Raw genomic sequence first — 15,274 nt, forward strand, 5'->3', positions numbered from 1 at the left:
GAAGTGACCAAGAGTCATTATGGAAAAGAAATGAGTAACGTATTTATATTAACTAACCCAGAGAATCCACTGTTAGACCTATAAACCAAGGACATCAAAAACAAGATGAGAGTTTCCTTATACATCAATACATTAATAACTTTTCATGATTGTAAATGATGTTAAAATGTAGGTGCCTATGAATGAAAAGTAATTGTAATAAAAATATAATGAAATATTAAAAATTCACATAGGATTGAGAAGACTTGTGTAAGTTGATGAGCAAAGTAAGCATAACCGGGAAATCAATACGCATAAGGACTACAAGAAAAAAACAAAAATAGCAGTAAGAAATTGAAAATGGATGATATGTGAATATACTGACCAACCTGGGGAAGAGTTGTAAAAGTGAATTTCAGTCTTTTTGTTGCAGATGTAGGAGACTCTTGGTTAGAAATAGTGCATTTACTCTCAAAAACAGTCAAAATTCTTGTTTACTTTCAGAAATATTTTTTAAAGTAATTTATTTTTAGTTTTCAACATTCACTTCCCTAAGTTTTAAATTTTCTTTGCCTCCTTTCTCTCCTTCTCCCCAAGAGAGCACATAATCTGATATAGCTTCTACATATACATTCTTATTAGAAATGTTTTCATATAAATTAAGTTGCATAGAGGAATTTAGAATGAATGAGAGGAACCATGAGAAAGCAAAAAAAAAAAAAAAAAAAAGTAAATAGTATGCTTCCATCTTCATTCAGACTCCAAAGTTCTTTCTCTGGATATAGATAGCATTTTCTATCATGAGTCTTTTAGGAGTTGCTTTGAGAACAGATAAGTCTATCAAAGTCAATCAGTGCTTAATGTAGCTGTTGCTGTGTGCAATGATCTCCTGGTTGTACTCATTTCACTTAGGATCAGTTCATATAGGCTTTTCCAGGTTTTTTCTGAAGTTCATCTGTTTATCATTTCTTATGAAAAAAAGTATTCCATTGCATTCATATACCACAACTTTTTCAGCCATTCCCTAATTGATAGGCATCCCTTCAATTTCCAATTCTTGAGCCCTACAAAATGAGTTGCTATAACTATTTTTTAACTTGTGGTTTCTTTCCCATTTTTATGATTTCTTTTGGATACTTCCCTAGAAGTGGTATTACTGGGTCAAAAGGCATGCACAATTTTATAACCCTTTGGGTATAGTTCCAAATTGCTCTCTAGAATGATTAGATCAGTTTAAGACTCCACCAATAAAGAATTAGCGTTCAAATTTTCCCACATCTTCTCCAGCATTTATAATTATTCTGTTTTGTCATGTTAGTCAATCTGAAAGGTGTGACATGGTACCTAAGAGGCATTTTGATTTGCATTTCTCTAATCAATAATGATTTAAAGTTTTTTTTTTTATATGACTATAGATAGCTTTAATTTCTTCCTCTGAAAACCACCTGTACATATGCTTTTACCATTTATCAACTGTGGAACGACTTATATTCTCATAAATTTGAGTCATTTTGTTATATATTTTAGAATGAAGCCTTTATCAGAGACACATGTTGTAAAAATTCATTCCCAATATTCTTCCCTCCTGATCTTGGTAGCATTGGCTTCATTTGTGCAAAACTTATCAATTTAATGTAATCAAAATTTAAAACATTGGGTTTCATAATCTTCCCTATCTCTTGTTTGGTCATAAATTCCTCCATTCTCCATAAATCTGATGGATAAGGTGTCCCTTTCTTAGCGTCCTTATAGTATTAGCCTTTATATTTCATGGTTCACCCATATGGAATTTATTTTGATATACTGTGTAAGATATTGGTGTATGCCCAGTTTCTGCCATACTATTTTTCAGTTTCTGCATCAGGTTTTGTCACATATTGACTTCTTATCCCAGAACCTGGGTTCCTTGGTGTTATCAAAGAGTAGATTACTATAGACATTGACTACTGTGCACAGTGTACCTAATATTTTCCACTGATTCACTACTCTATTTCTTAATCAGTACCAAGTAGTTTGATGATTAGTTGTGAGGGTACCTTCCCTTATATTTCTTTTCATTAATTCCCTTCACATTTGATACCTTTTGTTCTTTAGAAGGAATGTTATTATTATTTCTTCTAGCTCTACATAAAAAAAATTTTGTTAGCTTGATCGGTATGGCAATGAATTAGAAATTAAGGTAGGTAGAATTATAATTTTTATTATTAGTTCAGCCTACCCATGAGCAACTGATGTTTTTCCAATTATTTAGATCTGACTTTATTTGTGTGAAAAGTGTTTTATAATCTTTTTCATAGTATTCCTAGCTTTGCTTTGGTAGATAGACTTACAAATATTTTATATTGTCTATGGAACTTTAAATGGAATTTCTTTTTTTCTCTTTTCCTGTTTACTTTTTTTATGTCTCTCTTGAAGCTTGTATTTGAAGATAAAATTGTTCATTGAGCTCTTATCTTTCCATCAGGAAGGTATGGAAATCCTTGCTTAGTTGAGCATTCATCTCCTTGAATGAAATATTACACTTAATTTTTTGAGTAGTAGATCCTTGCTTGCAATCCAAGCTCTTTTGTCTTATGGAATATCATATTTCAAGCCCTCTAATCTTATTTTTCGTCTTTTGTTTTTTTAATTTTATTAATTTTATTTATTTTTAGATTTTGATATTCATTTCCACAAAATTTTGAGTTCCAATTTTTCTCCACATCTCTCCCCTCACCCCACCATATAACATCTTGTAGTCTGATTACTCCTTCCCTCCATGAGCCCTCCCTTCTATCACACCCCACCCTTCCCTTATCCCCATCTTCTCTCTTTTCTTTCTAATTAAATATTTTACATTTTCTTCTATCTTTTCATTCTTTAGATTTTGTTTGACTGATTCTTGTTGCCTCATTGAGTCATTAGTTTCTACTTGCCCAATTCTAATCTTCATCGTATTGTTTTCTTCAGTTAGCTTTTGCATCTCCTTTTCCATCTGACCAATTTTTCCCTTTAAGGAGCTAGTTTCTCCATTTAATTTTTGTACTTTTTTTTCCATTCGACCAATTTTCCCAGTTAGGTTTTGGGTTTCCTTTTCCATCTGATCAATTCCCCCAATTAGGTTTTGGGTTTCCTTTTCCATTGGATTAACTCTTCCTTTTAGGGAATTATTCTCTCCAGTTAATTTTTGAACTTCCTTTTCCATTTGTTCAATTTTCCTTTTCAGAGTGGTGTTCTCATCAGTGAATCCTTTTTTTATAATTTTAAAATCATTGGCCAGTTTTTCTTTTATATCCTTCTTCAGATGTTCCAGGTAATCTGGTTGTGCTTGCGAGAAATTCATAGTCCCATCTGAGGTTTCAGATGGAAGTACAGTCTCAGCTCTGACCTCTTTGGTGTTTGTGTTTTGGTCCTTATCCCCATAGAAAGATTCTATGGTTTTTTCACTTTTCGTCTGCTTTTTCCGATTCATGATGTTGGCTGAGTGTTGTAGCTTCTGGTTCTTTCAGTCAGAAGGTACAGATCTTTAAGTTGAGCTGATGTGTGACTAGGCCAAAAGCAGGCTTTTTTTTTTTGTTTCCCAGATCAACCCTGGAGTTAGCTTGTTAGGTGTGTGGGAGGGGTGGTCTGGTCTCAGGAGATCTCCTCAGCTGACCTGAGGCAAAGGCAAGGTCAGGGGATGGTGATCCCAGCTTCCCTATTGTCTTCCCTTTTCCCCTGGAGGGCTGGGGCACGCCTAGAAGCTAATGCGTGTTCCCGCCCCTCCTGGGGCTTGTCTCCCGCCTCTGAGGCTTGCCTGGGTCTCAGTGCGAATTTTCTCTGCCCTGGGTCATCTGTCCTTCCAGATCGCCTCCGCCACAGTAGGAAGAGTCCCCCTTTGCTATTTTTCTAGCCTCTGGTGTTATGAGACTATTTGCCCCCTTCTGCTGTTCCCGCTGATTCAGGATTAATTTGGGGAAGAATTTTATGGTTCTTTCATGGTCATCAGGGGGGAGGAGAGAGCATTTACTGATCACTCCGCCATCCTAGCTCCTGGAAGTTCAAGTAGGTGACTTATTGAAGTTTAGTCTTCAGGCTGAAGGTTTCCAGGGCTGCTGCACTGATATCTGGCGCTCAGCCGGCTCTCACTGGCTCAGTTTGGCCTGTCTCCTGCTCCGCTGGTTTTGCCCGCCACTCTCGGGCTTCTCACGTCCCTTCCACTCTGCTGTGCTGACGCGCTGCGCTGTGCGCTGGGGGCTTACCCCCGCGGAACAGATCCTTCCCGTGGACCTTCCAGTCCAACCTGGGCTCCGAATCTGTCAAAGTCTGTCACCCACTGGATTCTACACCTCTAAAGTCTGGTCAGATTCTCCTTTCAGAGATATCCAGAGGAGTTTTTCCAGGAGCTTAGGTGAGTCGTTGCTTTCACTCCGCCATCTTGGCTCCGCTCCCCCATCTTCTCTCTTTTCTTTTATGGCAGGTGGATTTCTACACCCCATTACTTGCATTTCTTATTTCCCAATTATAGGCAATAACAATTCTCAATGTTCATTTCTACTACTGTGAATTTCAACTTCTCTCTCTTCCTCCTTCCCCACCCATCCCCAATGAGAAGGCAAGCAATTCAATACAGGCTATATATGGGTCATTTGGTAAAAGACTTCCATAATGCTCATGCTGTGTGAGACTAACTATATTGCCGTCCATGCTACCTTGTCCCCGCCTTGCTTTTCTATACTCTCATTTGACCTTGTCCCTTCCCAAAAGTATTTACTTCTTGTTACTCGTCTCTCCCATTTGCCCTCCCTTCTATCATCCCCCTTACCTCACTTGTTCCCTTCTCTCCAACTCCAACTTTCCTGTAGTGTAAGATCGATTTTCATACCAAATTTAGTGACCATGTTATTTCCTGCTTAAGCCATATACGAAGAGAGTAAGCTTCACTTCCTCCCTTTCCTCCTCCATTGAAAATATTTTTCTTATCTCTTTTATGAGTGATAATTTGCCTCATTCCATTTCTCCCTTTCTCTTCCCAATATTTTCCTCTCTCACTCCTTAATTAAATTTTATTTTTTAATGGATATCATCGCTTCTGATTCAACTCAACCTGTACTCTCTCTCTATAAAGGTATGTGTGTGTGTGTATGTGTGTGTGATCCCTCCACCTATTCAAATACTGAGAAAAGTCTCAAGAGTTACAAATATTATTTTCCCATGTAGGAATGTAAACAGTTCAGCTTTAGAAAGCCCTTTATGACTTCTCCTTCCTGTTTACATTTTCATGCTTCTTTGATTTTTGTGTTTGAAAGTCATATTATCTATTCAGTTTTGGTCTTTTCATCAAGAATACTTGAAAATCCTCTATATTGCTGAATGAGCAGTTATTCCCTTGAAGTATTATACTCAGTTTTACTGGGTAGGTGATTCTTGGTTTTAATCCCAGTTCCTTTGATTTCTGGAATATCCAGTTCCAAGCCCTTCACTCCCTTAATGTACAAGCTTCTAGACCCTGTGTTATCCTGAATGTATTTCCACAACTCTGGAATTGTTTCTTTTTAGCTGCTTGCAATATTTTCTCCTTGACACGGGAACTCTGAAATTTTGCTGCAATATTCGTAGGAGTTTCTCTTTTAGGGTCTCTTTCAGGAGATGATTGGTGAATTCTTTCCATATTTACATTGCCCTATGGTATTAGAATATCAGGGAAATTTTCCTTGATAATTTCATGAAAGATAATGTCTTTTTTTCTTTTAATTTATTTATTTATTTATTCATTCATTCATTCATTCACTTATGTATTTATTTATTTAACTTTTAACATTCGTTTTCATAAAATTTTGGGTTCCAAATTTTCTCCCCTTTTGTCCCCTCCCCCTGCCCCCAAACACCGAGCATTCTAACTGCCCCTATCACAAATCTGCTCTCTCTTCTATCATCCCTCTCTGCCCTGGTCTCCATCTTCTCTTTTGTCCTGTAGGGCCAAATAACTTTCTATACCCCTTTACCTGTATTTCTTATTTCCTAGTGGCAAGAACAGTACAGGACAGTTGTTCCTAAAACTTTGAGTTCCAACTGCTCTTCCTCCCTCCCTCCCCACCCCTTCCCTTTGGAAGGCAAGCAATTCAATATAGGCCAAATCTGTATAGTTTTGCAAATGACTTCCATAATAGTCGTGTTGTGTAAGACTAACTATATTTCCCTCCATCCTATCCTGTCCCCTATTACTTCTATTCTTTCTTTTGATCCTGTCCCTCCCCATGAGTGTTGACCTCAGATTGCTCCCTCCTCCCCATGCCATCCCTTCCTTCATCCCCCCCACCCTGCTTATCCCCTTATCCCCCACTTTCCTGTATTGTGAGATAGGTTTTCAAACCAAAATGAGTGTGCATTTTATTCCTTCTTTTAGTGGAATGTGATGAGAGAAAATTTCACGTTTTTCTATCACCTCCCCTCTTTTTCCCTCCACTAAAAAGTCTTTTGCTTGCCTCTTTTATGAGAGATAATTTGCCCCATTCCATTTCTCCCTTTCTCCTCCCAATATATTTCTCTCTCACTGCTTGATTTCATTTTTTTAAGATATGATCCCATCCTCTTCAATTCACTCTGTGCACTCTGTCTCTATGTGCGTGTGCGTGTGCGTGTGCATGTGTATGTGTGTAATCCCACCCAGTACCCAGGTACTGAATAGTTTCAAGAGTTACAAATATTGTCTTTCCATGTAGGAATGTAAACAGTTCAACTTTAGTAAATCCCTTATGACTTCTCTTTGCTGTTTACCTTTTCATGCTTCTCTTCATTCTTGTGAATGTCAAATTTTCTTTTCAGCTCTGTTCTTTTCATCAAGAATGCTTGAAAGTCCTCTATTTCATTGAAAGACCAATTTTTCCCCTGAAGTATTATACTCAGTTTTGCTGGGTAGGTGATTCTTGGTTTTAGTCCTAGTTCCTTTGACTTCTGGAATATCCTATTCCACGCCCTTCGATCCCTTAACGTAGAGGGTTTATGCAGAGACCTTCAACAATGGATCTGGGCTCCTGCCTGCTTGGGGAGCCCTGGTCTGCTCCCACCTCCACTGCTGCCTCCTGAGGGGGCCTGAATTATGGGGGCACCCCACTCCCCTCATGCCCTGCCAAAGAGACCCTCTCACTGACCTTTGTCACCTGTGGGTGGAGGGACATGCACGGCCTCTGGAGATTCTGTCCCTGAAGCCTGCTTGGATCTGCTCCTCTTGGCACCACGTGACCAAGGCAGGGCTGGGCTGGGTTCCGGGTCTGCAGGCGAAGGACCTTTTGTGAGAGGTTTTCAGCCTCTCTGGAACAGAAATCTCGTCCTCTCCATTGTTTTGTGCCTTCTGATGCTCCAGAATTTGTTGGGAATTGTTTTTTACAGATATTTTATGGGCTGTGGGTTTGGAGCTAGCATACATATGTCTTTCTATTCCACCATCTTGGCTCCACCCCAAAGATAATGTTTTTTGATCATGGCTTTCAGGTAGTTCCATAATTTTTTAAAATTGTCACTCCTGGCTCTTTGTTCCAGGTCAGTTATTGTTCCAATGAGATGTATCACATTATCTTCTATTTTTCCAATATTTTGATTTTGATTTGTAGCTTCTTGGTTTATTGTATAGTCATTAGCTTCCCAGAACTCCACTCTCATTTTCAAAGAACTGTTTTGTTCAGTGAGCTTTTGAAGCTTCTTTTCCATTTGGCTGATTCTGATTTTTAAAGCTTTCTTCTCCTCATTGGCTTTTTGGACCTCTTTTTTTTCCAGTTGAGTTAACCTATTTTTAACGGTGTTATTTTTGTCAGCATTTTTTTGATTCTCCTTTAGCAAGCAGCTGACTCACTTTTCAAGATCTTTTATGGCCTGAGCCCATTTCATATTCATTTTGGAGGTACTGGAGGCAGAAACCTTGACTTCCTCTGACAGTATGCCTTGTTTTTCCTCATCTGAAAGGATGGAAGGAGACACCTGCTCACCAAGAAAATAACCTTCTATGGTCTTATTTTTTTTCCCTTTTTTGGGAATTTTGCCTGGCAGTTGCTTGAATTCTGAATCCTTTGTCAAGAGGAGGGTCCTAGTGCTCCTCCTCCCCCCAGTATCATGCTCAGAGCTGAGATTTAGATCAGGTATTCAATTCCCCCACGGGCTTTGCATGGGGGCGGGGCCGCCACTGAGGGTTGAGGTTCAGATGAGCTGCTCACTTTCCCCAGAGGCCTTATACAGGGATGGGTTACCACTGAGGATCACAATTCAGATCCCCACTCCATTCCCCCAGAAGCTTTAAGCTGAGTTGCATGGACAATGGACCCAGGCTACTTCCGTGGCCACTATAGCCATTTGCAGCTCACTAGTGCTACTGCTGATGCTGCCTCTGCCTCTGGGGCCACTTCTGGGGGGATTCTGCTCCCCTCTTGCCCAGCTGGGAAAACCCTTCCACACTGACCTTTGAAGCTTTCTTTGTCGCTTGTGGGTTGAGGGATCTGGGACTCTCCCTGATGGGAATTCTACCCAGGAAGTCTGTTCAGATCCTGTTCCGCCCTCTGCTTCATGGCCAGTACTGAGCTCCTCTCCACTCAGCATCCTGTGGGAGAAAACGTTCTGGTCAACCTTCCAGGTTATCTTTGGGTGGAAACATCTTTCACTCTGTTGTTCTGTGGTTTCTACTGCTCTAGAATTTGTTGAGAATCATTTTTTACAGGTATTTTATGGGATGTGGGGGAAGCACTAGAGTATAGGCATCTTTCTACTCCACTATTTTGACCCTGCCTCCCCATCTAATCTTACAATGTAGAAGCTATAAGATCCTTCCTGATACTGACTTTGGTTCCCTGATATTTGAATTGTTTCTTTCTGGTTGCTTGTAGTGCTTTCTCCTTGACCAGACAATTTTAGAATTTGGCTATAATATTCCATTGCATTTTCAATTTGAAATCTCTTTCAGGATCTAACCGGTGTATTCTTTCACTGCCTATTTTATGCTATGACTCTAGGACCTCAGGGAGGTTTTCCTTGATGATTTCTTGAAAGATGTTGTCCAGGCTCCTTTTCTCATCACAGTTTTGTGGTAGACCAGTAATTCTTAGACTTTATCTTCTGTATCTATTTTCCAAGTCAGCTATTTTTCCAATGAGGTATTTATATTGTCTATTTTTTTCATTCTTTGGATTTTGTTTAACTGATTCTTGAGGTCTCAAAGAATAATTAGCTTCCACTTGTCCTATTCTAATTTTTAATGAATTGTTTTCTTCACTTAGATTTTTCTACCTGCTTTTCCATTTGGTCAGTTCTACTTGTTAAGGGATTGCTTTCTTCAGTGTCCTGTTTTTGATCTTGTCAATTATATTTTAAAGGAATTGTTCAATTTTTCTTCTATATCTCTTATTTGAATTTTTAAATGCTTTTTGAGCTCTTCTAAGCAGGCTTTTTTTGAGGGGGGGTGCTGAGGCCAGTTCCTATTCCCCTCTGAGATTTCAAATGTGACTATAATGACAATGCTGTCCTCTTCTGCATTTGTGTTTTGATCTTACCTGTTTCTAATAATAAGAATCTATTGTCTTTGTTTTCCTTTGTTTTTATTTTTTATAATTTAATATTTTTATAATTACATGTATAAACAATTTTTCATTTATAAGCAAATTGAGTTTCATTTTCTCTTACCTCTTTCCTTTTCTCCTGCATTGGGAAGGGAAGGGATTTTATATAGGTGGTACAAGTGCCATGACACAAAACATATTTCCATATTAGTAATGCTGTGAAAGAAAAGACAGAAAAAGGAAAAGAAAAGTAAGATTTGATCTTCCTTCTGACCATCAGTTCTTTCTTTGGAGGCAGAAAGCATATTTTTCATGATAAGTCCTTCAAAATTATCTTACATTGTTGTATTGCTCAGAATAACTATAATATTCACAGTTGAGTATTATACAATATTGTTATTACTATGCACAATGTTGTCCAGAGTCTGCTCACTGCACTTTGCATCAGTTGATGTCTTTTCAAACATATCTGAAAGTATGCTTCTCATCATTTCTTACAGTACAACAACTGACAAAACACAATTTGTTTGCCACTCCCCAATTGAAGATATCCCCTCAATTTCCAGTTCTTTGCCACCAGAAGAAGAGCAACTATAAATATTTGTGTACACATTGGTCCTCTCTGCCCTCACTCCCCACCTTTTTAAAAATCTGTTTGGGATACAGACATAGTAATCATAATGCTGGGTCAAAGTGTTTTTATAGCTTTTTGAACATTGATCCAAATTGCTCTTCAGGATGGTTAGGTCACTTCACAACTCCACCAACAACGCATTAGTATCCCACTTCTCCCATATCCTCTCCAATATCTGTCATTTTCTTTGTCTGCAGTGTTAGCCACTCTGATAAGTGTGAGGTGGAAATTCAGAGTTATTTTAATTTGCATTTCTGTATTCAATAGTGATTTAGAGCATTTTTTTAAAAAATCTATGTAATTATTTTTAGTTTTCAACATTCATTTCCACAAGATTTTGAGTTTCAAATTGTCTCTCCATCTCTCCCCTCCCTCCATTACAAAACACCGTGGATTTGGATTACCCCTTCCCCGAATATGCCCTCCCTTCTATCACACACCTCTAACCCTTTATCCCTATCTTCTCTCTTTTCTTGTAGGGCAAGATAGATTTATATACCCCATAACCTCTATTTCTTATTTCCCAGTTACATGGAAAAAATGTTCTCAATATTCTTTCCTAAAACTTTGAGTTTCAACTTCTCTCCTTTCCTCCCTCCCCAGTCATCCTCACTGAAAAGGCAAGCAATCCAGTATAGGCTATATGTGTGTAGCTTTGGTAAAGACATCTATAATAGTCATGTTGTGAAAGACTACTTATATTTCCCTCCATCCTATCCTGCCACCTATTTATTCTATTCTCTCTTTTGACCTTAGTCCTCCCAAAAGTGTTTACTTCTAATTACTCACCTCCTCTCATTTGCTGTCCCTTCTATCATCCCACACCACTCCATTTTCCCCTTCTCCCCTACTTTCCTGTAGTGTCAGATAGATTTTCATACCCAAATAAGTGTGCATGTTATTCCCTCCTCAAGCCAATTGTGATGAGAGTAAGCTTCAGTTTTTCCCTCTCATCTTCCTCTTTTCCCCTCCATTGAAAAACCTTTTTCTTACCTTTTTTATAAGAGAGAATTTGTTCCATTTCATTTCTCCTTTTCTCCTCCCATTATATTCCTCTCACCCCTTAATTTAATTATTTTAGATATCATTCCTTTCTGCTCAATTCACTCTGTGTCCTCTGTCTCTGTCTCTGTCTCCACTCCGTCTCTATCTCTGTCTCTGTCTCTGTCTCTGTCTCTCTCTCTCTCTCTATATATATATATACACACACACATACATATATATGACACATATGTGTGTGTAGTGTGTGTGTGTGTGTGTGTGTGTGTGTGTGTGTGTGTGTGTAATCCCTGCAACTTCCCAAATGCTGAGAAAAGTTTCAACAGTTATAAATATCACCTTTCCATGTAGGAATATAAACAGTTCAACTTTAGTAAGTGTCTTATGATTTCTCTTTCCTGTTTACCTTTTCATGCTTCTCTTGTTTCTTGTGTTTGAAAGTCAAATTTTATATTCAGTTCTGGTATTTTTATCAATAATACTTGAAAGTCCTCTATTTCATTGAAAGACCATTTGTTCCCTTGAAGTATTATACTCAATTTAGTTTCATAGGTGATTCTTGGTTTTAATTCTAGTTCCTTTGACTTCTGGAATATCGTATTGCAAGGCCTTCTATCCCTTAATGTAGAAGTTGCCAGATCCTGTGTTATCCTGATTGTATTTCCACAGTACTCAAATTGTTTCTTTCTGGCTGCTTGTAATATTTTCTCCTTCACTTGGGAACTCTGGAACTTGGCTACAATATTCCTAGGAGTTTTTCTTTTTGAACCTCTTTGAGGAGGTGATCTCTGAATTCTTTCAATATTTATTGTGCCCTCTGGTTGCAGAAGATCAGGGCAGTTTTCCTTGATAATTTCATGAAAGATGATGCTTAGGCTCTTTTTTCAATCATGGCTTTCAAGTAGTCCCATATTTATTTAAATATTATTTAATTTAAATAATTCATTTAAATTATTTAATTATATAAATTGTTCTTCCTGGATCTATTTTCCAGGTCAGTTGTCTTTCCAGTGAGATATTTCACATTGTCTGCTTTTTTTTATTCTTTTGGTTTTGTTTCATAATTTCTTGGTTTCTCATATAGTCATTAGCTTTCATCTCCTCCATTCTGAGTTTTAAAGAACAATTTTCTTCAGTGAACTTTTGAATTTCCTTTTCCATTAGGCTAATTTTGCTTTCTAAAGCATTCTTCTCCTCATTGGTTTTTTGGGTCTCTTTTGCCATTTGGATTAGTTTGTTTTCAAAGGTGCTAATTTCTTCAGCATTTTATTGGGTCTCCTTTAGGAAACTGCTGACTCTCTTTTCATGATTTTCTTGTATTGCTTTCATTTCTCTTCGCAATTTTTTCTACCTCTTTTACTTGATTTTCAAAATCCTTTTTGAGCTCTTTCATGATCTTAGACCATTGCATATTTATTTTGGAGGTTTTAGATGCAGAAGCCTTGACTTTTATGTCTTCCTCTGATGGTATGCATTGTTCCTCCTGTAAGGATGTAAGAAAATACCTGCTCTCCAAGAAAGCAGCTTATTATCTTATTCTTTTTCTATTTTGAGGGGCATTTTCTCAGCCAGTTACTTGAGTTCTTTGTAAAGTGGAGGGTATACTCTGGGCACCTTTAAGTTCTCAGCTCCTCCAAGGTAGCACAATCAAGGAAGAAGAGTTTACTTCTCTCCTGACCTTCACTCTGGTCTGGTAGCAACTACATGCACTCTTTTATGCCTAGAATCTGCCAGTAGAATTCCCTCTCCACAACTGCCTGAAGCTCCATCATGCCAGCTAGTAATCCTCCTCACCCACTGAGGTCTGAGTTTCAGATCAGCCTCTCAAATCCCCCAAGGATCGTTAGGCAAGGGCTCCAACAATAGAAGCTCTGGCTGCCTGGGCCCGGGGGCTAGACTGCTGTATTCCTTTCCCCCTCAGGTGAAAGAACTTTCTCAGTGACCTTCGAAACTGCCCTGTCCCTTGTGGGCTGGGGACCCCAGCTGTTGTTGGTGGCACCTTAAAACCCACTGTTTTCCTATCCCTACTGCATGGTTAAGGCCAGGCTGCCCTCCATTCTGTGCCCCGTGTGATAGACCTTTCCTGTTGGCCTTCCAGGTTGCCTTGTGCTGGAGATCTCACTCTGTCGGTTTGTGGTTTCTGCTGCTCTAGAATTTGGTCTTTTTTTAATATATTACTTCTTGCTCATGATGTTGGATTTTTTCCCTGGCTTTAAAGCTGATCTCTACTTCAGGGTTACAAGGAGCACTGTCCCCTATTTCTTATGATGTTGGTTGGGGAGTGATTATATTGACTTTGTGTGCTGGGGCTTCAGGGTCTAGCAGCTGAAGGCTGTAGAGGCTGTAGTTTACCTGATGAAGAGCTGGAGCTGGTGGTAATGGCTAGTGTGTTCTGAGGGCAGATGGAGTTCTACTGTGTTTCCCCAGGGTTATACTGAAGCTCCTGGGGTGAGGTGTGACAATGGCATTGGTCTGGCCACTGGAGGTGCTCTCCTCATTGAAGGTTGGGTTAGAGCATGGAGATACTCAGTCCCTGGTTTACTCCTGTGCCCTGTGCAAGTAGTGCTTCTTCAAACTGATGTCTGCTAGTTCCCTGGTCTGTGTGAAGGCATATTGGGGCCCTGGTGTTTCTGCTTGCCTGCTCCACCACCCTGGGGCTCAATATTTTCCACTGGTTTGCTGAGGTGGGGCTTTCCAGGATACCTCATGTCCTATACTAGTCCCCTTAAGCCAGAATAGGAGGGACTTTCAATGTTAACCTCCCCAATCTCGTGAGCTAAAGAAAAAAAGAGCTGCTGCACACAATTTTTCTGCTGGCTTTACTGTTCCAGAATTTTTCCTCGGATGAATTTTCTGGATTTTTCAAAGTCAGTAAGGGAGAGGTGGAGTGAGTTAGTGCTTACTCTGGTGTCTTGGCTCCCAGAAGTCCATAAACATATTTTTTATTAAGAATTTTATTTTAGTTCCATTTTTCCAGGGACAGAGTAAAGATGGTAGAGTAGAAGCAGTAACCTGCTTTTGCACTCCCCCCAAAGCCTTTAAATTATCTGTAAAATGGATTCTAAACCAATTCTAGAGCAGCAGAAGCCACACAATGATAGAGTGAAACATGTTTGTAGTTCACCACAATTGGGAAAAGTGACAGGAAAAGCCTATCACACCAGGCTCTGACCAGAGCACACTGCAGTGTAGCCCACACACCAAAGACAGGAGTGGAGCCAGGTTCAGGGTGTGGAATCACAGATGGTTGCAGCAGTTTGTGGATTTCTCAGTCCACAAATGCCAAAGATGGCTTCAATGGTCAGTGAGAAAGCTCTTTCACCTGGGTGAGGTGGGAATTGGTGGGACCCTAAACCTGGTCCCAGAACAACAGTAGCCACTGCAGCAACAGCATCCCCTTCTGGAGTTCTTGGCCTAAAGACCCTGGGATAATTGAATGACTGATCTACCTCTCAAGTCTGACTAGAGACCATGGGGTGATAAGGAGTCCTGGCTTGGTAGAGCTTGACTGTGGAGAGGGAATCCTACTCAGAATTCCAGGGCAGAGAAGAGTACTTTTATTTTCTCACAGACCAGAGTGCAGGCCAGAAAATGAGTATTTTCCTCTCCCTTGAATATGTCACACTGGAGGAAATGAAAACTTACAAGTCCCTAGAGATGCCTCAGAGAACAGCTATACAAAAGTTCTGAAGTCCAGGGTAGTATGCTCTTCACTTGACAAAGGACTCAAAAGTCAAGTATTTGAAGGTAAGATGCCACAAAAGGGAAAAAATAAGGCTATAGAAGGTTATTTTTATGGTCAAATTATATTTTCTTCCATCTTTTCAGATGAGGAAGAGCAAAGCGTACAATCAGAGGAAGACAGTGAGGTCAAGGCTCCTATATACAAAGCATAGAAAAATATGAAATAGTCTCAGGAGATGAAACAGCTCAAAAAGGATTTTGAAACTCAAGTAAGAGAGGTGGAGAAAAAAATGGGAAGAGAAATGACAGTGATGCAAGAAAATCATGAAAACTGGGTCAACAGCTTCCTAAAGGAGCCCCCAAAACTGTTGAAGAAAATAACACCTTTAAAAATAGACTAACCCAAAAAGCAAAAGAGGTCCAAAAATAAAACGAAGAGATTCTTGAAAAGCAAAATTGTCCAAATGGAAAAGGAGATCCA

The sequence above is a fragment of the Notamacropus eugenii genome, chromosome 3, assembly GCF_028372415.1.
Source record: "Notamacropus eugenii isolate mMacEug1 chromosome 3, mMacEug1.pri_v2, whole genome shotgun sequence".
Classification (NCBI taxonomy): Eukaryota; Metazoa; Chordata; class Mammalia; order Diprotodontia; family Macropodidae; genus Notamacropus; species Notamacropus eugenii.